Source organism: Tiliqua scincoides, chromosome 1, assembly GCF_035046505.1.
Source record: "Tiliqua scincoides isolate rTilSci1 chromosome 1, rTilSci1.hap2, whole genome shotgun sequence".
Classification (NCBI taxonomy): domain Eukaryota; kingdom Metazoa; phylum Chordata; class Lepidosauria; order Squamata; family Scincidae; genus Tiliqua; species Tiliqua scincoides.
The window spans coordinates 25,632,580-25,657,006 of NC_089821.1; positions in this window are offsets into that span (position 1 = coordinate 25,632,580).

The window sequence follows — 24,427 nt, forward strand, 5'->3', positions numbered from 1 at the left end:
TATCACTAACTCCAGTCTACAGGGGTGTGAGTTCCCTACCACTGAAATCTGTAAACTGCATGATCTGAAGAACAAACTGATACCACTCCCAGGTTTGCTTCATTCATGGTCCCATGGGTCACTGCTTTGTACATATGCTATCAGATAGGAAATGGGAGACAAGCCCCCCCCCCACATAATCACTGCTGTCTACAATAGCCACAGGAGAAGCTTGACCCTTGCAAGGGACATATTTTGCATGCAGAACTACCCAGGTTCAATTTCTAACATCTCTTGGTAGAGCTGAGAAAGGCTCTTGTCTGAAACCCTGAAGATCTGCTGCCAGACATCGTAGATCAGGGATGTCAAACTCATTTCATACAGTGGGCTGAAATAGCATTCTTGATGCCTGCTGAGGGCCCGCAATGATGTCATTAAGCAGAAAATGATGTCATTAAGGGTGCAATCCTAACCCCTTATGTCAGTACTTTCCAGCACTGGCATAGCGGTGCCAATGGGACATGTGCTGCATCCTGCAGTTGGGTGTCACTCACGGAGACCTCCTCAAAGTAAGGAAATGTTTGTTCCCTGATCTCAGAGCTGCACTGCCCTTATGTCAGTGCTGGAATGTACTGATATAAGGGGTTAGGATTGCACCTTAAGCTGGTTATGACCAGAAATAAGCACTTTTTTCACTTAGGAACTCAACGGCTGCAAATGAATAATATGTAATATGCAAATATGCAAATATGAATAATGCAATAATTTATACGCAATAAATATGCAATATGAATAATTTGTAAATATGCAAATATGCCATATGGCAAATCTTGACCATATTTTCAAGATGTGCAAAAAAAGAGATATTTTTTCTGTAAACCGCTTTGTGAACTTTTGTTGAAAAGCAGTATATAAATACTGTTACTACTACTACTACTACTACTACTACTACTACTACTACTAATAATAATAATAATAATAATAATAGTAACTGCAAAAGCCCAATTATCACATGGGCAGTGAAACCTCAACACACCTTAATGGTTGCAAGTAGCTGGTAGTGGTGTTGAGCCCGAGGGTTGGAAAAAGAGCTTCTGCAGGCTGCATCTGGCCCCCGGCCCTTGTATTTAACACCCCTGTCATAGATGATATAGGGTTAACAAGTATGGGGATATACAAAGTTGTGTATAAAATCAGGATGCCAGACTGGAAAAGAGAAGCTAAAAGAAAAGCAGTGAATGGATCTATATCATGGAACTGCTCACAAATACCAGAGAGAGAGAGAGAGAGAGAGAGAGAGAGAGAGAGGTGGCTAGCAGGAGTGGATGAGATTTATCAATATAGAATATAATATAATAATCTTGAGTCAATAATCCCTATTGCTCCGACAGGGAGATACAATTCTGTAGGCACACTAATAGACTGAATAGCTTCGTGGTGAAGCTGCCTGTCATTCTACAACTCCGTACCAGGCCTGTGTTATTTAAATCCGTTGTCCCCAAGGACCCCCCAGGATGTGTTTAATCATTGAACTAAACGCAGTGATTTCACAGCTGGAAGGTACCTTTTTAAACCTATTTCATTTAATTATTCCTTTTGTTAATAATAAGCAGGTTTTTAAAGACTGAATATTCTTGTCAGCGAAGGAAGCCAAATGGACAGAAGGAGCTTCCAGCTCTGTCTCGACGCTCGGCACCGCTAATGATTTTAAACCCAGACTGGAGGGGGGCTGCTTCCTCCACCAGGGAGAGATTTTGGTTTCCCAATTAAGCACAGCAGTGCTCAGTGTTGTCAGCAGCATTTGTGCTGAGGAGGACCGGCTTTCCAATGTGTCCTGCTTACTATTTATGGGGGAGACTGCATAGCCCGATAGCACAGGCGTGGGCAGCATGGCTGACTAGGGATGAGCCTGTGGGAAATGCCGCTGCAGAGGACGATTTTTGCAGACAATCAGCTGGAAGCCTCTTCCACCTGGGGAACCCACCAGTCCAATGGGAATCAACCTGGCCTCCCAGGATTCAACCTGGCCTGTCCATAAGGTGACCTGAGGTGGTCACTTCAAGGGGCAGATTAGAAGGGTGCGCTCATCCCTGTTTATCTCCCTGCCTTCATTGCTCCTTCTCTTCCTCCTGCTACCTGGATTCAAAAAGGAAGACTCTTTAGCCACCATTCTCTTCTCCTTTCAACTCTTTCTATTTTGCTCCATCTCCCTTTTCAAAACCAGGGAGAAGGAGGGGTAGGGATGTGGCAGAGGCAGTGGTTAATGTCCTGCCAGGCAAAATCAGAAGCATTTGGCATGTCACTTCAGGCCCTGGGAATTTTGGATCAGTCCTGCCTGGATTCCTTTGCTAAGTAGTTCAGGAAATCAATTACAGCATAATTCTATCCATATCTACTTAGAAGTAAGACCCATTGAATTTAATGGGACTTACTCCCGAATAAGGGTTACAGGACTGCAGGCTTATAGCACAAGCCTAAGGATGTCTGCTTAGAAGCATTCAATGAGACTTACTCCCAGGAAAGTAGTGTGTATAAGATTGCAGCCTCATGGCCAAATCCTGTTGAATTGCTTCACTGGCAGAACATGTGTTCCACCAGTGCTTGCTGCCATAAAAGCGCCATAAAGCACTTTGCAACAGTGCTACCAGCAGGTGGGCCAGTGGGAAGGCCAGAGCCTTCCCACTGGAGCCAGCGGTTGCAAGGACTCCCCCTCCTAGACTGGGTAAGTCCGGCACATGGGCAGGGAGGGGTGGAGTGGGGAGGAGAGGGGGCAGGGTGAACAGATCAGGCCTGGGAGGGGTGGAATGAGAAGATGGGGGCACAGTGGCCCTGAGAGGGGGGGGTGGGGACCAGCAGTGCTGGCATGTGCCAAATCCAGAGGCCCTTCCAAGGCCTGATCTGCCTGCACGGCTCAACATGGACTTGCTCCAGTGATATTGCTGATGCAGGTCTGAATTGACCCATTGCTAACCTGGGGCAAGGGAACAAATATCTCCTTAGTCCAAGGAGACCCCAGAAGCCAAAATTCCCCCGCTGGATACAGCGCAGCCTGAGCTAGTGCTGCTGCATAAAGGAATTTAGTTCTAAGTTGCATCTCCCGTACAAGCCTGTGTTCCAAAATCTACAAATCATTTTATTTTCTGTTTAACTTTTGAATGCTGCCTACAGAGCGGATGCAGCTTGTTGCGGGTCAGGTAAAAGTGAGGGAAGTGGACAGTGAGGGCAGCAAGAGTTTCTGGCTGCATAATGCAACACTGGAGAGCAAACAGCCCTGCAGCGCTACTGTCAGCAACAAGAATAATTCTGCACCAAGCATGTTTCAATACATCGTACTGTCGTTCAGCCCTCTCCCTGTAGTGGTTGGGGGGAGAGGGACTGTCAGTGAGATGTGCTGACAACATCACAATAGCTCATAAGATGCGCAAGGGTCCCAGAGGAACTGCTACTTGCTCAGGTCTGCATTTTCAGATAAAGCCACGCAAATGTGGAGGAGGCAAGTGCATTGCAGGGGCAGCTTCATCTCCCATCGATGGCCACATATTTACATAACTTTGGCTGAGAGCCTGCAGGATACCGTTGTGCTGATTGGGGGTTGCTGATGAGAGATGCTGAACAAGGGTTGGAAGAAAGTAATTACTATGATGACCAGAAGGGAAAAAGTAGACAATTCCCTGTTTGCAATCAGGGACTAACAATATTATCCATGCTGAAATCCGTGTAATAGACCAATTTCATTTTTGACATCTTTCTTTGCCTTCCAGATTTTCCCAGTTCCCATACCTTCTTAGCTCAAGTAGGAACTATATTTTGACTTCTGGCTGCTTTTTAACCCAGCTATTAATTATTACTATTATAACAGAAATATTTATATACCACTTTTCAACAAAAAGTTGTTCACAAAGCAGCTTTGGTTGTGACAATGGTTCATTGTCCCAAAAGGAGTCATGGTCTAGAAAATACATGAAAGAGACACCAGCAACAGCCATTGGAAAAGACACCATGCTGGGATGAAGAGGGATAGTGGCTGTCTCTTGCTAAATACAGGAGATCATCACTTTGCCCAGTTAGCGGGGGAAGTGGGTAAGAGAGTGAGGGCCGGATCCTATCTAACTTTCCAGTGCTGATATAATAATAATAATAATAATAATAATAATACAGGTATGTATATACCACCTTTCTTGGTCTTTATTCAAGACTTTATTCAAGGCGGTTTACATAGGCAGGCTTATTTAAATCCCTGTAGGGATTTTTACAATTGAAAGAAGATTCTATCTTTCAAGAACCACAACATTCAGATGTTTCATTCTGATCTGGTTTCACATTCTGGCCTCCATCCTCCCACGCTCAGAGCAGATGGAATAGCTCGGCTTCAGCTTATCAGCTGCTTCAAGGTCACACGGTGCCGGTGGCCTCGAACTGGTGACCTTGTGGATGTTATCTTCAGGCAAATGGAGGCTCAACCCTCTAAACCAGACCTCCTGCCCATGATATACGATCACCATGCCCCCACAAGTACATGGTAAGTACCAGCTACTCTTTCCTCACTCCCTCCCGCCCTCCCTCTCTCACACACAAAGAGTCTCTCTCTCTCTCTCTCTCTCTCACACACACACACACACACACACAGAGAGAGAGAGAGAGCTCTTAATGAATAACAATGCTGGTTTTTACCCCTTGAAGACCATATTTAGGGTCAAGCTACATATAATGTCTTTTACTCAAAAGGCAGCAGTGGGGAGAGCCAATGAGGACTGGGGTCATGGTACAATGGATGAGCTGGTCCAATGGCAGTTCACTAACCTGACCCCCCCCCCACCACCACTCAAAGTCACTCTTAACCATAGACGGTGTTTGTTCCCCTGTGTTTCCTCTCTGTAGATTGGTGTGATGGGGGGACTGGTTGCTTTATGAAAAAGAACAAAAAAGATGTCAGAGTTCCATGCCATGACTAGTTTGGTTTTAAGAAATATGAAGATTGGGGTGAATCTGAAGAAATCACCTACAGATGAATAATTACATTGCCAGTGTCTTGTCAACCTCAGCCTTGAAGAGAAGCAAGGCAGACCTGAGCAGGTGACATTGTTTACTCACTCTGATGTAGGAGGGTCAGGTCTGCAATCATCAACCCTGCTTCCTCAGTAGCCCCAACCTCCATAAAACTGAAGTCCCAATGGTCTGATGTGTACATTGAAAAAAATGGAGGTGGACACTGAAGGGAGACAGCCTAGAAAACCCCCTATGCTGATGGTAACACACACAAAATGAAGGAGAAGTCAGTAGCCTCAGGCCAACCTCTCTTGCATGTTGGACTGCCCTTAAGAATCAGCAAGTGATCAGAATAGTTCCGTTCAATACCTTTTCAAAATCCTTTTGTCATAATATCCATCCCCATTCCATGTTTACCCATACACGAGCGGAATCTATCATTTAAGATGAAAAAATGGATTGTAATGACCCTTCTAGTAGCTGAAAGAATTACCCTGAGGAACCAGACACTAGCAGCTCTCACACGGAATGGTTGACTGAGCTCTCGACCACAGCATTGATGGAGAAAATGACCCCATCAAACAGAAAAGATGGGGAAAGATATAAAGAGGGACTGGTCTCTTATGAAAAAAAATTTATCCTGAGCATAGTCTAATAAACATGCATTCCATGTACTTCCTGATTGTGCTACGATGTTATCTGTTCAATCATTTTAGCAAGAGGTGCTCTAGGCAGAATAGTCTCTTTTAAAATATTTTCTTCTTTACTTTGAGTTCTCTGGATTGTGAATGAATACTGATTTTTTTTTTCCTCCCATACCTCCAGTATTTGTATGTGGGGACATGTGAGTAGATCTACCATTTTCTTTTATTTGTCCCATGGCAATTTACTAACTTTACTCCCCCCCTCCCCATCAAAGCCACAAGTAAACCCAAAGCCATATGCATGTGCAGTTCTGCAAAAACATAAATATTAAAAAATACAGATTAAAAAAACAGAACAAAAGCTAACCGCACATACATAAGGGAGAATTTTCTATTTTTCAGATGGTCTGTACACAAATACAGCCCTGCAGTTTGTTAACTAGATTGAGGCTGAATCTATAGCAATCCATACAAGCCATGGAGAAATTTTTATCTCTCACATATGCAGGTTCCTTGACATTTATAAACTGGTTCAAGACACTCTAAAACAATTAACACATTAGGGCCAAATCCTATCCAAGTTTCCAGTGCTGGTGCAGCTGTGCCCCTCCCCCGCACCCTGTGGTAGGGGGGACAGTCATAGAGGCCTCCTCAAGGTATGGGAACTTTTTTTGTTCTCTTACCTAGAGCTGCATTGTGGCTGCACGGGTGCTGGAAAGTTAGATAGGATTGGACCCTCAGTTACTTACACACCCAGAAAGTAGAATGAGGTAATAAATAAGGAAGAGATGAAAACTGGACTGAAAGAGAAGGGAAGCAGCATTACAGGTCCTCCCTGTATTAATGAATACTGGTAAAATTGATAGATCACAGCGCAATATATGATCTTGCTTGTCTATCTCCTCCCTCCCCAAAACATTGGATTAACAGGCTAGTAACTGGTGGAAATTTCCCATAATCCCTTTTTGGATTTAAAAAAAACAAACAGATTTTTAGATGGGGTGACTTCTTAATCAGGATGTAGAAGGCGCATCAGTGCAGGGAAGTAAAAAAACCTTTGGCTAAATCACGGCTTCAATTGTATGAGCAAAGATTCTCCCGAGGAGCCGTTCTGTGGTTGAACACGCAGCCTATAATGATTTGTAGCCTAACAACATATTGAGGAGGACTGGACTTCTTACACCTTGTTTGTTTTTGATAATAATGCCAGCCAGAAGACAAGATATAATGCGATTGTCTTCTCACTTTATGAAGTTTGAAACGTGAAGACACGAGGAATAGATCTGATATTTTGCATTGTTGTTTCTCAGCATGTCTGTGTCTGAATTTAATGTTTTTTAGATTGATCTTGTTTTGCCCTTCTTACGCCTTACAAAAAATTGCGAGAGTGCAGAGAGCGGAAAGGGGAATTCTGAGTAAGCGGAAGAATGGGCTGGACACGTCTCTAGGATACAACATTATCACAGCCCAGAACAATCCATTCGAATGATATATTACATTATTTCAAGAAACACAGTAGCAAAAAGCCCACCTTTACACTTTGCCTCTGGTACAAATTTGTTATTACACCACATTTCTCCCTGGAATATTGTGGCTTTCATATTTATCAGGTTTTGCCCGCACGGCTGGTCCACCAAAGTCGATTTCACCGTCTAAGCAAAACCAGACATGTTTCTGGCAGCGACTGGGTGAAATTTTCACTTCATCGAATAAAAGGGGGAAAGAACATCATTTTGTTACTTTGATGAAGACGCCTCGCACATTTTGACAAACTGAACTCCCTCCAGGGTGCTTACTGGCCATGAAGCTCTTTCATATCTCATTCATTATCGGGGAGAGACGGGAAAATACTTCCTCATTTCTCTTGCGCATGAGTAAATTAGTGAAAACCACAGAGACTCCGTTTCATTAAAAGTGATGGAGTGAGACTGGCTGCAGCCTCCACACAGTGGGGACCAGGCTGAGCTGACACTGTGCCGTCTGGCCTGCAATTCAAAGAAGAGATTACTTGGAAATTTCTTTATCAAAATGCTAACCGTCTGCAATAGTGGAACCCAGAGATAGATTAAGGCTGGCAAATCCCAGACACTGGGCTCCAACTCAAAGCCCCAGAACTATCAGCTCCATACCAGCACCTCAGCCACCTTTCCTAGGCAACCAATGCAATTCCAACGCCTGCTGTATAAATCTATGTTTGCCATGCTCGCAATCCCTGTCTGGTTTTTATGACAGCTATTACCAGCAACAACCATTGTCGTAATTTCTCTTAAGTGAGGTAAACCAAGTAATGGGAGAAACTCACTTGTTCCCATATAGAGGAGGCATTCGATCATAAATTGTTTTTTGGCTTCCATAATACAAAAGAGGAACAAAACTGTTTTCTCTCTTGAAAAGGAGGGAGAGCAAGCCCTTTTCAGATGCTAATTGATCCCATTGTCCCTACGATCTTCACTTCTCCACTAAAGAAACACACCTGGGTAAACATACACTTTTTGTTATATGATTTTCCAAACTTCTCCTAATTATTTCCCAGAAGGCAAAGTTACGGGAGAAAGGCCAGCGGGCAGCACTCTCTGACATTCCAAGCCAGAAACAGGCATACATCAAAAGAAAGGGGAGAACTGAGATAGTTCCAATATGTGGCACTTCTGCTCCCCTGAACACCGGCTCCCTGCAGCTCCTTAATCAGTAGTTAAGCAAAACAGTCCCTCCACTTCTGATCTAAAATACATCAAAAGCTGCCTTACACCTTTGAGCAAGCCCTTGGATGACATAAGGTCATAATGGAAGAGACCCAGGTGCTGCTACATTACCTACCAGTCAGCCATAGCTGAGAAGGAATATATTCATTTATACTCACTGCGTTAGGCCAACACAGCTCAGCGGCTCCTAGCCTTTCTACCCGAGATCACTTCAATGAGCCATACCAGATATTTAAAAGTGGGACTTCCTGCATTCAATGCTTGTGCTCCAAGCCAGAACTAGGCACACATCCCACTGTAGCTGTGGCCATATTCAGAGATGCATATGCACATTGTATCCTACTTGCCTCAGGCAACTGACCACCTGCAAAGAGCATGCAGCCCTTGACATTACCCATGTTGCCCACTCTGTGGCTGAGAGAATCAAGGCATGCGCTCGCACACATACAGAGTGGGAGGAAATGCCCAACTAGTTATCTGCTAGTTTATGAACTCTTGGCAGAATGGAAGTATGCAGAATCAGTCTTCTAAATGAGTAAGAGATGTGGCAATAATGTCCCCCAAGTCCACCACCTTGCTGGCTTACTATGAGATCTTGGCATTATTAGCACAGGAGCCATGATCTGTTGTGGTGTTAAGCAGTGGAAAGAACCACAGCTATACACACACCAGAATCCTATAAATGGGGGGGGGGGGGGTTGTGTGTGTTAGAGCCAGCCTTTTACATAATCATGACATAGCTGTAACAGTCAGTGCGTCTGTGTTCAAATACTAAATTCAGAGTAGCAAAGTATCCAACTTCTTTTCAATATCACCTGATAGCATGACGTGAAATGGCATCACGACAATATTTAGCCCAGGATGGCACCACAATCTGTGAAAACATGAGCTAATTAATTAGCTGTCTGCTCAAGAGGCCTGCAGGCGTCCATGTGCCAGCGATGCTGTCCAAGATGAAATTGCAGGGACAGGGTGGTAGCGAGCAGCAGCATGCCCAAGACTGGCTCTGGCCAGTGTGATGAGGCCAGCCTTTCCATGGGTATGTAATTAATCCTCAAATTTGCAAAACCTACTGTCATCTCAGGCAGAAACAGATCAGCATCACGGTTTAATTGATGCAAAATGTCTTGATCGGGATTTATTGAAGCAGAAGGCCTGGCTTCTGCAGAGTTTCAGCTGGCTTAAAAACATTCCATGGCTGAGCCAGCTGGAAAAAAATGCCAGGTGGCAAAATCCTGTTTAGATGATAACATTACTCACATCTAGCTCTGCAGTCCGAGAAGCCTGTGGCCCATAATGCATTGGCTCGTATCACAAAGGACATGCACCTTTCCTCATTATCCCTCTATAGGGCACATAGGCATATACGTGCCTACAGTGAGGAGGTGTAGTTGTGACCTAAAATGCAACTGTGCGGGGGCAGCTCCCATGTGGCAAGCCATTTGCACAAGGCAGCTCTCACAAAAGGATGCTTCTATATGATGGTGACACGGTTGGACTTACACCACACTTACATCACTTGAACCACAGCTGCGCACAAAGTACTTGGAGTCCAGAGCTGCTTCCACTCACTGGTGCTTTGGAGTGGTTTGCCAGCTCAGTACATGAAAGGTTGACCTGGGCAACAGGCACACAGAAATTATCTCATTACTAAAGCTAACATCATTCGTTCATGAGATTTCTGTACTGCCTGGGTAGCAAAGTTGGGTAGCGAGGCTGCCACAGACTTCCCAGCTCAGCCAGTCACCACCATCTTGGATCTCACAAGATCCAAGATGGCAGCACCCAAATCTCTCAAGGTTTCATGCAATCCAAGATGGCAGTGTCCATGGGAACAGGAAGGAGAGGCCACCCCCTGGCATCCCCTGTGAGTGTGCCATGACACCCTAAGGTATCACAACACACCCTTTGGAAACCCCTGTTATACTGCCTTTCCCCAAACAAGCCTGGTGCTCTACAATATGACCCTTAAAAGTTATGGGAAATGGAAATTGGAGACACTTGGCATGCAACACACCAAGTATAAAAAGGAGAAGAGAAAATCTGAAGATCATACAGACACTGATGTCTAGGGATGCACAAACACTTCGGAGAAATCATTGAAACACTTTTCGTTCCCCACAACATTTCTCTGATGTTTCATTTGAAGAGAGGTAGTTGCAAATTCACTTTGAATTCTTCAGACAAGTTTTGAGGACAACCTAAGGGTGGGCAGAACCCTTTTGAGAAATTTCATGCGTCATATCAAAAGGTTTTGGGCTGTCCTTGAAATTACCCTGATTTTTTTTTTTTCTAAAGGAGGACGAACCCTGAGATTTGCTATGAATTTCACTTTAGTTAATATTTGCATGGAAACTCTACTTATATGCAGTCTCGTAGGAAGTCTTTTAAAATTACAGAGAAAGGAGGGCTCCCAAAGCCAAAATGGCAATAATTGCATAGGCAGGGAATGGTAATTCTGGAAGAGTGTTCAGGAAACAGCATTAATCCCTTCAAGTATGGTAAGCAGTGGTGGACCTCCCCTGGAAGTGCCCCTTCCCCCCACATGAAGCTGCCCCTTCACGTGGAGTGACACGGAGCCTCATGCTCAGGGACTCAGGGACCAACAGGGAGAAGACCAACAGGAGAAGCCATCTGACTCAGATGGCTCAGGGACCAACAGGAGAAGCCATCTGACAGCCCAGTCCTATCCACACTTTCCCGGGAGTAAGCCCCATTGACTCTAATGGGACTTACTTCTGAGTAGACATGCATAGGATTGGGCTGTGAGACTTCCCCATGGTCTTAAACTGTGCTTCCAGCAAACCAGAAGCACATTTTCCGAACATGTCGGAAGCTTCATTAAGGCTTCTTGCATGGTTCTGGAGGCAAACGAGTTCTGCGCCTGGGGTATTTGCCCTGTTCAGTACATGGGAGGTCCACTACTGATGAATGCCGTTTAACCTGAAATAAAAAATATAGATTTTTTTATCTATAAAGGAAACATTTAACACCTCCCACCCACGCCAAATCCTTAACCTTATGCAGTATCTGTTGCATTTACAGTCAAAATGGGACAAATAAAATGCAGTTCAGTTCTCCAGGTGTATTGCAAGTCGAATCAATGGAGCTCTGTGTGAGTGCCAGAAAACAGGGAAGGCAGAGGAGGGGGATGAACAGCCACTTCTAGGAAAGCTTTAGTGGATATCACTTTAGTGGATTGTCTACAGAAATGTTGACTGTTGCAGGCACTAGACACTGCACTAGAGTTGTGCGCCCTGCTGAATAGATTTGCGATGGTTTCCAAAGCCACAAGCAGATGCAGACGTCTGGTACGATTCAGCCAAGGAACTTGAAACATGGTTCATTTCAATGAGACACTTAAGCATGCGTTTCAGTCTCTCCCACAAAAATCAATGGGACTTAAAGGTGCTAAACTTTGGCTGGATGGCCCCCATAGCGTGCAGATGTGGATTAAATGGAGAGTTAAAGCTGCTCTCTCGCCATGCAGCAACAGCACCAGCTGCTCCAAACTTTCTCAGATTGTACAAAGGAGGCGGATATAAACACATGCTTCACAATGTGGCCCTGAGCTGGCAGACATCAATATCCTTAATGCCAAGACTACTGCTCCCAGCATGCAATACAGCATCTGGATGTGCTCCCAGAGCTGCTGTTTACTTCAATGTGGAATACAGTATCCTCAACGATACGCATCAAACTCACCTTAATGTCAGGGAAGTGAATTTAGATACAGATGGTGTAGCTCATATATACTACCCTTGATCCCGGAACATTCAATATTTAACCGTGAAGCTTCCTTTCCACTTTTCTGAGAGTATAGTTACTAATACCTGTGGTGGCCTGTATAAACTTTTGTCTAAATATAAACACGGAAATGCAAAGCACACAAACACCAGGCATACACAAAACCCAAACCAAAGTCCATGTTTTTGTTTTTATTTTATTTTTTAGATAACAAGATTGCTCCATCTCTATCTTCTGACTATGAAGAGCAATGGAGACACAATATTTCCCTAACATTCTGTGGAATTCTTTGAGATGAGCAACTTAAGATGTGGTAATATGCACAAATAGTTATGTTCTTAATGTGCAGACCCAGATAGGATCAACATAGACATAGCACACTTATATCCACTAAAGAAGTGGTTCTCACACATTTAGCACTGGGACCCACTTTTCAGAATGAAAATCTGTCAGGACCCACCAAAAGTGATGTCATGAGTGGAAGTGACATCATGAAGCAGGAAAATTTTTCACAATCCTACCCACACTTACCCAGGAGTAAGTTCCATTTATTATCATTGTTAAAAGCATTTACATTTACGTAGCCTGTTAAAAGTACAGGTTCGTAACATTTCCCCAAATGCAGTCACATACCAGGGTAGCATCAAGTCTAATAAAAATAAAAATAAAATATTGAAATGAATGGGGACACACCTGAAATTGCCTCGTGACTCACCTAGTGGGTCCCGACTCACAGTTTGAGAAACACTGCACTAAAGACATAAAATCACATCACAGTACTCCCTGTATTTATGGGTAAAGGAACATATTTTGAAAGCATGAATCATGCATAAGTGACACTCATGGTTCTCTGGAAATGCATGAATCATGCCTGTCCATATCCTTTCTCCGGTGTGGTTCCACCTTACATCAAAGAGAGTTATGAGAGCATTTCTTTTCCTTCATGCCATCCAACAAAAGGCACTTAGCACTTAAAATATCCCCCTCTTCATTTGCAAATCAATGAAAATAATCCTCAAATGTCTACCTTCATTTGCTTGCTTAATGCATTTGATGTAAGGATAAAAGTTTGATATCTTGTGCAAATAAGGACCTACTTGTTTAATCAAGTTCTGCTGCTATAGAAATTCAGTCTGATAGCCGAGACGTTCCATGGGCAGAATTTTGTGCAAGCTATGAATCCCTTTCCTTTTTGCATTTCTTTTCACTTCTTTTAAGAGATGTTAAGGCCAGATCTTCCTTCTCCAGCTGAGATGACATCTGACCACAGCTGTCAGATGGAATTCCACAGTAGGAATCTTATCTCACCTTGGGCTTGTCATAGGAAATCAAAAGAACTTTATCTGTGACTTCATTCAAGAAATTCTGTATTTTGCTATTCAAACCACTGTGTGGTTAAAAACCTGCTTTTTGTGTACCTGCTAATTATTTTCTTCCCTAACAGCTCCGTAATTATGTCTGTGTTTTGCCTCAGAAATTCTAAATGGCTCTCAGACTAGATTCTCCTAAAGTCTTGCCTATGCACTACCAGTGCTAATGATTATCAACCAATTGAGGCATTGGCAGGATCCCATTTTAAATACTAAGGGGATACTCAGATTTCTCACACCTCCAAGATTGCTTATCTGCCTGGATTAGTTTAACAGTCGGAGGCTGTTGCTAGTGAAAGCGTGATTTGAAGACTCTCTGGAATAAGTCTCCCCCCAGTCTTTCCTGGTGTGTTTATCCAATAATGGTTAGATCTGAGCTGAAATTGGGAGCCCTGTGGTCAGTCTGTTTGGATCAGTGGCTTGCCCTGACAAGGTTTGGGAGAATGAAGTAATGCAGCAATTTTGATATTTTTGTTAGAATGCTCCTATCCAAAATAAAATGACTATGTCCTATTTTGAGACAAAATATAACTGAAAAATATGGTCCTCAATGAAGATACTGTACACATGCCAGGCCTCATGAATGTGGAGAATCCATCAGGGTTCTCTTCCAGAGGACATAGATTTTGTTGTTGCAAAGCCACTAAAAGCAACCCTGTACTGGAAGTTTGCAAACACCATCTGCTAGTAAAACCTATCTGTTGCTTCCGGAGCAAGTCTGAGGTCCTCTCTTGTTGACCACAGGCATTTAAGCAAACCTGGGCAGCACTGCAAAACAAGAACTTACAGTAATTCAGCCAGGCTCTGTTTCAAAGAGATTCTATTAAAAATGTCCAAGGGACAGAAACAAACAAGGGCATCAAAGGAAATTCAAAGGGCATCATCAAAGTGGGGGGAGGGGTGCGGACCAACCCACAAACACCACACAAGCTCTGTGTGACAGTCTCCAGTATTGCCCACTTACTTTTAGGGAAGAAACAGAGAACTGTGTGCCTCCAAAAGGTATTGGTTGTTAGAAGGCAGCTACTGGAATAGAGAGATGCTTCAGTAGTGGTGAGAATCTTATTTATTTTGAGAGCTTTTAGATCAGGCAAAAAGAGATAGTGCCAGCTACGTGCTTGAAGTTATTAAAACAAGTCATAGACACACACACACACACACACAGAGAGAGAGAGAGAGAGAGAGAGAGACAGACAGACAGACAGACAGACAGACAGACACAACACATCAAAGTTTGACAGGCAAGGATCCTTCTGACTCCTAAGCATTTGTTCTTCTCACTGAAGTGCAAGACCACAGTCACTGCTGGGGAAGAGGAGAACAGAGACAGCTCAAAGGCAGCCAAGCACACAGCATCCGCAGCCCTGGGAGGGGCAGGCTTTAGAGAGACAGGAGGTGATCATCACGGAGGAATGCAAACCACAGAGTCAGCAGTCCAACTACTGCACCGTAAGGCGGAGAAAATCTAAGGCAGAACAGTAGGGTCACTGTATGATAGGATCGCTTTTGTCCCTGTTTGAGCTGACGGAGCCACTTGTTTAAAATAATTAACATCAACTATTTCAGAAGCCCTGTGACCACTCCAAGGCAGCTGCAATCAGGTGGTGGAAAACTTACTTAGCCCTGCCCCAACAGGGAGGCTGAACAGTGGTGTTAAGCAGAGTTCCATGATTCTGCCTTCAGAGGGTTTATATATATATATATATATATATATATATATATATATATATATATATATATATATATATATATATATATATATATATATAAAAAAGTATGCTGGATTTCAGTGGGTGGTGAGAGGCTGCTTATCCCTTACCCCTCCTGCCATTACAGATTGTCTCCTCAAGTAGCTTTTTCATCGACAGGGAGAAGATGGTGGGGACGACACTCTCTGGTTGGCAACCTTCAGTCTCAAAAGACTATGGTATAAGCCTACAGCACCCAGTATTCACAGGAGGTCTCCCATCCAAGTACTAACCAGGCCTGACCCTGCTTAGCTTCTGAGATCAGACAAGATTGGGCATGTGCAGGGTGACTTGCTTACTTCACTCCAACCTTAGACGTTCATTTAAAAAAAGTCACAGGATGAGATGCCTGTGGAAAGAAGGGATGACCCACTTCTTAGCACAGGGGCAGGCAGTAGAGAACTCTGAAGCTACCGATAGTTACAAAGGTCACTCGCAAGCCTTCTGTACACACACAGGAGAAGGCAGGAGAGGATGGATATAAGTGGCAGTCATGCACGCCAGGATCCTAGCTCCTTTTTCCCAGCCCAATGTGCCCCCTGAAGCTCTGGCTACACAGCATGTGTCCTATTGCTGGCTAGGTGGCTTGTGGAGTGTAAAGTAAATACTTTTACTTAGCCCTCCTGGGACATCTAGTCACCTCACCACCATAGGCAGCAGCTTGGGCTCCATTGGCACTGCTGCATTGCACAGGCTGGTAGATAGAACATAAATGCATGAAATTAATCAATTAAATATTTCTGTGTGACCTGGGCTGAGTTACTGACTAATTGTTCCTGGTTTTTTTCTGGTTGTCCAATCCCATTGCTTCTCTCACGTTTGAGTCTCTAGTTTCAAGCTGGCTTTTCATTCAGGCCTCTCTAAGGCTATCAAGGCAAGACAGAGGAGTCTGCAAACCAGAGACTCATATGACAAGGTGCCTTTATAACAGCGCAGAGAGGGCCAATTGTCCCAACTGTTTCAGCCCTTCTTCTCAGCAGCAATCAGCGGAGAGTTCTGGTCATTCCTACTCAAATACTACTGAGGCTTCCAGTAGTTGTGAAGCAATTTCCAGTCAATCGCACAAATCCAGGGACCCTGTCATTTGGGTACAAAACTACAAAGACCTTGATTAGAGCAGGCCCCACTCCAGATACATCTTGGATCATATTACTTCCTTCCAGCTGGTTGAGTCTATATAGGAAGTAAATTCTATATTAGGAAGAAAATGCACAGTGCTCAAGAGCATTCCACTCCTCTCTTTGCTAGTTGATCCTAGTTTTACAGACCTTGATCCTAGTTTTACAGACATGGTGTAGAAAGGTAGGCCTGGCCTAGCAGATTCTTATGTTCAGTATTCTCTCCCACCTAGAGGCGTAGCTAGGTCATTTGACACCTGGGGCCCATAGATTTTTGTCACCCCATATGACTTAATTCACTTTTTATACCACCCTTCCTCTAAGCAGCTCAGGGTGGTGTACATGGTTCCTCTCCTTATTTTGTCCTTACAACAACCCTGTGAGGTAGGTGAGACAGAGATAGTAATAGTCGTGACATGGAATGAATAATAATAATGGCCAGAAAAATAACTGCAGTGAATATTTCCCCACAAGCAATGGATGAAATTCTGCATCAAATGGTACATAACATGATGGTATTATTCCTAAAAGCCACGATTTCCAGAATTTTGGTCACTAGGGTGTCACTCCCCACCTCCAGATGTCTCATTGGCCTATTTTGAGTTAAGGCACTGGTTCTCAAACTTTTAACACTGGGACCCACTTTTTAGAATGACAATCTGTCCAGGAACTACCAGAAGTGATGTCATGGCTGGAAGTAACATCATCAAGCAAAATAAAATAATTATAAATAATTGAATTGAAGTAAAACAGATAAATAAGGGGAAGCCAGCCCTGTTTCACCAAGTGAATTTTCCCTGTAGCTTGCCTGCAATAACACCCCCTACACACACACACACACACACACACACACAGATAAAGCAGTGAGATTTTCAACCTTCCCCAGTGCCCAACTGACCAGCTCAAGCCTCTGGTTTATTCTTGGGGGGGGGGGTTGCTGCCTGCAATAACACCCCCCCTCACAAATAAATCAGTGAGATTTTCAGCCCTCCCCAGTGCCCATCTTACCAGCTCAAGCCTCTAGTTTATTCTTTGGGGAGGGCTGCCTTCGGGAGCATTTGTTGAGCTCCACTTTCATTAGATGGGGACCATGCAGCTAGCCTTGCATTCCTCTTTACCTGACTTGACCAGGAGCCAAGGCACATTGGCTTACTCACAAGTAAACATGACCATGTGGCTTACTTTCACTTTCCAGAGGGCTCAACACATTCGTCTTCTTGGAGGAAGGGACTTGCTTCTTGGCTGTTTTTTTGGGGGGGGGGCTGCTTTCATTGGATAGGAACCATTTTGGTGTCAATAGATTCCTCTCAGCCTGTCCTTTCTGACGAATGATGGCAAGTTCACCTATTTGCAAGTAAACACGTGATATGGTTCAGTTTCATTTTCCATAGGGTTCAATGCATTTTTTTGTTTCTGGTTTTTTGGTCATTCCTTTTGAAGGAAAGGAGATATTTCAATCTGGCTTCTTGCATTGCATTCTGCTGGAAATTCTGCATCCAATGGTATATAGCATGATGGGGTTACATCAAACCTTCACGATGTTGGGGCATTTGTGTTGTAACACCGCCCCAAGGGTGGTACCCAGGGCGGATCGCTCCCCGCCCCCACTAGCTACACCACTGCTCCCACCCACCACCAAGGAATTATGTTCCAGTTTGATTCCCTTCTCTGAGAAAGCAGAAATGGTGGAAATGCAAAGCCAAGAGGTACAAGGCAACCCAGTTTCATTACACTCAAAACCACTCTCTGAAGGATTCATTTAAACACTACTGCCCTCACATGGTGGTCAATGATAAGTACCTGTTTTGACACACCAATGGGTATGAGATTTAAAATGGAACACACCAATGGTTATAAGATTTAAAATGTTCTGTGCCCCATCCCATATGGGTGCTAGGCTTGTACATCAGCATTGTGCATGCTGAGCAGTGGCCATGCAAACACAAATGAGAACATGAGACAAAGCACATCATACTTGTTGGATGGAGTGCCAACCTGGCTATTTGATTTGGCAGCTTCCACAAGAAGCCCATAACATTTACATTGGCTCTAGAACAGTAATTTTCAAACAGTGTGCCATGAATGCTCCACAGATATGCCATGGGAGTTTGGGGGAGGGTAATTTATTAGAGGGGACATTGGAGAAGTGGGGCCCCCTCTGGCAGCATGCTGTGTTGTATCAATTGTCAAAAAGTTGATGGTGTGTCCTGAGAATTTTAGTGCCTTATCAGTGCGTTGGGAGATGAAAAGGGTTAAAAATCACTGCTCTAGAACAGGGGTGCCCAAACCCCGGCCCTGGGGCCACTTGCGGCCCTCAAGGCCTTGCACTGCGGCCCTCAGGGAGCCCCCAGTCTCCAATGAGCCTCTGGCCCTCTGGAGATTTGTTGAAGCCCGCACTGGCCCAACGCAACTTCTATCAGCGTGAGGGCGACTGTTTGACCTCTCGTGTGAGCTGTGGGATGAGAGCTCCCTCCACTGCTTGCTCTTTCACATCTGTGATGCAGCAGCAGCAGCAAAGGAAAGGCCAGCCTTGCTTTGTGCAAGGCCTTTTATAGGCATTGAGCTATTGCAAGACCGTCATTCGTTCATATAAGTTCATCTGTAATATATTCATTTATGTAAACTTATGTAAATTTATTCAAATTTTAAATGTAAATTAATTCTTTTTTTCCTCCGGCCCCCGACACAGTGTCAGAGAGCTGATGTGGCCCTCCTACCAAAAACTGGACACCCCTGCTCTAGAAGAACGGCGGTTGTGAGCAAGACTTGGTACCCTGAGTTATGGGGAATGTGTCTGAGTATAGATCTACCAACAAAGGTCACCTCCTAAGAAATGGCACTTTTTCTAATAAAAAAAGAGACATTAATAGTGATGTCCTGGACAAATTCCAATGATACTTAAATACTGTAACTAAGTTCTTCAGCCAAGCATTCCTGGATTCAAACAATATCACTTCTTTCTATACAAGTTGGACAATACAGATCTGATATTGTATATTGTTGGTGCAATTATAGAAGATCACTTCCTGTACCATGGTATAACTGAAGGATCTATCACAATGAAATACATAGCAATATTTTGTAAAGTCTCTCTCAAAGCACTTTTCAGAGTTAGAGATGTCTCAAGTATTAATGTTATGTAAGAGACATATTTTGACAGGAGTCCGCCCTAGGCAAACCCCTGGGTGTGTATGCAAGAATTGAAAGCCCTTTAATCAAAATCTTTTCATCTGTACCCACAAAGGCTGCAGGCTACGCAGCCCAAATGTGGCACCTTATGAAAACAGAAGAGAATTTTAAGATACAAAATCTTAGGGGGGAAGTGGGGGAGGGAAGGAGTGTACTGGTTAGAGATGGAGAAATACGCATGAAAATGTGAGAATGTCATAATCAAAAGTAGAGCAACTTAGGCCCTTGTGGGGAGTTGGAACACAGTGATCACATCTGCAGACTGAATTGGAAGTTCACATAGCAACACATGGAAACACTGATGTGCTTTTTGGCCAAAAATGGCAAAGAATGGTGAGCTCTGCAGAATATCAATCAGTAAGGAAGGAATGGAGGTGAGGAAAACAACCTGATTTCTAGAAACTTCACAGTTGAAATAGTCAGATATGGGAAAACCTGCCATCCGGCTCCAAGATCATATAGCTCATATAGCTCAGTAGCTTTGCTCTCGCTGCTGGGAATGGCACTGAGGTGCCCTGCAAGACTTAGTGCTCTGCCCCCCTGTATCTATGCTACTGATATAGCTGCTTCCCCAATTATGATAGCACAAAATAAAAGGGGGAGGTATCTTGTGACAAAGGTACCAACTATCAATTTGCTTGGGAGTTTGGTGCTACATCACTATCCTGCCTTTGCCACAATTGCTGTGATGGCTGATGCAGTCTTGCTAGTCCATTTGGACAAGACTCAATCTGCAGAAAGGTTGATGTAGTCTTGTTTTAGGAAAGGGAGCTCAGTGGTAGAGCATTGCATGCAGACAACCTTGGTTCAATCCCCAGCTTCTCCAGGTCAGGCCAAGCAAGGCCTCTGCCCAAAACCCTCAAGAGTCACTGCCAGTCAGAAGGGACAATGTAGATAGACAAATAATCCAACTGAATACAAGGCAGCATCACAGCTCCATATGTTAATTTAATGCAACCATTACTTGCAAAAACTTCTGCCTGGAAGAAACTTATAGCACAATCCTTTAACAGGTCTACACAGAAGTAAGTCCCATTCTGTTCAATGGCACTTACTCCCAAGAAAGTAGGCACAGGATTGGAGTCATAATCACAATATTCTATATCTATTTAACATGGCTTTGTAGCAATGGCGTCGCTAGGGGGGTGTGGGGGTGCGGGCCACACCAGGTGATACACATGGGGGGGTAACGTGCACTGGGGGTGACACGCTAAATAAGTAACCCCATCATATTATATACTGTTGGATGCAGAATTTTGAGTGGAATGCAATACAAAAAACCAAAGTGAAATATCTCATTTCTGTCAAAAATTATGGCCAAAAAACTGGAGAACAAAAAAATGCATGGATCCCAATGGGAAGTGAAAGTGAGCCATATCATGCATTTATGCATGAATAGGTGAACTTGCCTTAGTCCATCAGAGAGGGCAGACTGAGAGGAATCGAACAACACCTGAATGGTCCTGATCCAATGAATGCAGCTCCCAAAAACACCTGAGAAGGAAGTCCCTCCCTCCAAACAGATGAATGTATCGAGCCCTATGGAAAGCTAAATGAACTCTCATGGTTGTGTTTACTCACGAGTAAGCAAACATGCCTTGGCTGGTGTGGAAGATCAGGTGAAGGAGAGTGCAAGGCTACCAGAATGATCCTGATCCTATGCACCTGGAGCTAAACAAGTGCTCCAGAAGGCAGCCTCCCCCCTCCCCACTAAAAAGGATCCACACAGAGGCTTCAGCTGATAAGGTGAACCTTTTTGAGACTTGCAAAGCCAGGTGGATCTTGACAGTGATCTGGTTTAAACAGAAGTTCTTAAATTGAGCTGGGCACTGGGTAAGGCTGAAAACCTTACTGGTTTTGGAGGGGGTGTGGGTGTGGGTGTGGGTGTGGGTGTGGGTGTGTGTGTGTGTGTGTGTTAATGCAGGCAGGCTACAGAGGAAATTCACTTGGTGGACCAGGGCTGGCTTCTGATTATTTAATTATTTGTTTTACTTTAATTATTTTAATTTGCCTGATGATGTCACTTCCACCATGACATCACTTCTGGTGGGACTTGGACAGATTGCCATTCTAAAAAGTGGGTCCCAGTGCTAAAAGTTTGAGAACTGCTGCAATAGGGTCTTAGTAAGTTGACCCCCCTGGGGGGAGGGTGTGTGACACCACTAGTGACCAAAATCACTAAAATCACAGTTTTAGGAATAATACCATCATGTTATATATCAATCAATGTGTTATTTCATGCAGAATGTGTTCTATCTTTGTTCTACCAAAAGATGCAGTCAAAAAACCAGTGGAGGCGAAGTGATGGTACATTATCACGCCCACCACCTGGGGTGTTGCCCCGCCCACTGTATGGGGGGTGATGCACTGGCATCCCACACCTGCTGATGTGAACCCTAGTGATGCCACTGCTTTGTAGTCATTATAGTGCATATGAATTTGGTCCTCAACCTTTGTTCTAGTGTTCCTAAGGCGCTGAACCTATGTCCACATTTGTGAAATTACTCTTTAGGAATTATCAGCATTATTTATATCCTTCCACTTTCATATCTCCTCTCCACTATTGCCTTTTTAAATGCCTCTGGTGGAGTTTTGGCTTTGGCAGATTCACAGATTACACCTGCATGCAGCTATACCTCTGTTTTTCCCCACCTCTGCTATTTATCAAGCTGACTATGAACTTAAGATAAGCCTTACTGAATCAGGTCAAAGGCTCAACTAGACCAGGGTCCTGCTATTTCGCAGCCAGATACCCTCAGAAGCGCCACAAGCAAGGAAAAAAGGCAATAGCCCTCCTGTATTTCTATCACAATGTATGCCACTGGCCTTCACTAACATGACACTGGCAAGGTGCTAAAATTATGAAGGCACAGCATCAGTTTTTTGACAATTGACAAAGTGCACCGCACTGCCAGTAGGAAACTTACATCCCCAATGGATCTACTAATAAATGACCCTCCCCCAAACTTTTGTGGCATACCTGCAGACCACTGGTGGCACACCAATGTGCCACAGCACATTGGTTGAAAATAGCTGCTCTAGCACCTCTACAAAGTTGGAGAACCACCGTGCTAAGGGAATCACAAACATTATCCTCATTTTTGTAGCATAAGAGCCAATCTAGATTTGACATGATTGGGTGTGGGTCCCAGTTCAGACTGGGACTTCAGTACACAGATAAGGATGCTTAACCATTCCATGCTGCTTTATCAGCTAAAATCCCATCAAAACTGCTATTCACAGACAGAAGAGGAACAGGTTAAGGAGTATATGATACAAAGGGCAAGAAATGTTGGTCATGAGACATCCATGGAGCAATGGGAGAACTTGTGGGTTAAAAGACTGAAATTTACTTTGAATGTAAACCTTAAAGAAAACTTTTATAAAATGATGTATAGATGGTATTTGACTCCAGGTAGATTGGCAAAAATGTATGAAAATGTACTGAACAGATGTTGGAAGTGTAAAAGACAAGAAAAAACATTCTATCACATGTGGTGGACCTGTACAAAAGCAAAAAAAATATTGGACTTTGATACACCAACAAATGCAGTTGATTTTGAAGATAAATTTACAAATGAAACCTGAAGCTTTTTTGTTGGGAATATTAGATGATTCGATTCAGAAAGACTATAAAACTATGTTTTTATATATGACAGCTACTGCAAGAATATTGTATGCCGAATACTGGAAAGTTCCAGAGATACCTATATTGGAAGAGTGGTGGTTAAAGGTATTGGGTTTGGCAAAAATTGACAAACTTACAATTCTTCTTAAAGGCAAGTCAGTAAAATCTTTTATGGACAATTGGAAACCATTCATGAACTTTCTGCGTGTTGAGGGAAAAGTGGGCCAAGTGATAAATGGATCTGATGAGTAGATAGGAGTTAACTTTTATGTTTTTTTATTTTTCTATTTGTGTTAAAGGGATGAGGGTAATGGAGGATTGCAGGGGGGAGGGGGAGAGACGGGGGTTGTAGGTAATGGGGGATTGCAGAGGGAGAGAGGGGATGAGGGTAATGGAAGATTGCAGAGTCCAAAGTCCAGCTGAAATGTCTGCGTGACTTCCTCTTTGCCGACGATGCAGCTGTCACTACCCACTCTGCCAAAGATCTCCAGCAGCTCATGGATCGTTTTAGCAAGGCCTGCCAAGATTTTGGACTGATGATCAGCTGGAAGAAAACACAGGTCATGGTTCAGGATGTGGACTCACCTCCCTGCATTACAATCTCTGCGCATGAACTGGAGGTTGTCCATGACTTTGTGTACCTTGGCTCAACGATCTCCAACACTCTTTCTCTCGATACCAAGCTAAACAAACGCATCGGTAAAGCAGCTACCATGTTTTCCAGACTCACAAAGAGAATCTGGTCCAACAAGAAGCTGACAGAACATACCAAGATCCAGGTCTACAGAGCTTGCGTCCTGAGTACACTTCTGTACTGCAGCGAGTCATGGACTCTCCACTCACAACAGGAGAGGAAACTGAACGCTTTCCAGATGCGCTGCCTCCGATGCATCACTCGGCATCACCTGGCAGGACAAAGTTCCAAACAACACAGTCCTGGAACAAGCTGGAATCCCTAGCACATATGCACTGCTGAAACAGAGACGCCTGTGTTGGCTCGGTCATGTCGTGAGAATGGATGACAGCCAGATTCCAAAGGATCTCCTCTATGGAGAACTCGTGCAGGGAAAGCGCCTTACAGGTAGACGACAGCTGCAATACAAGGACATCTGCAAGAGGGAGCTGAAGGCCTTTAGGAGTGGACCTCAAAAGGTGGCAAACCCTGGCCTCTGAGCATCCCGCTTGGAGGCAGGCAGTGCAGCATGGCCTTTCCCAGTTTGAAGAGACACTTGGCCGAGGCAAAGAGGCAAAGAAGGAAGGCCCATAGCCAGTGAGACAGACCAGGGACAGACTGCACTTGCTCCCGGTGTGGAAGG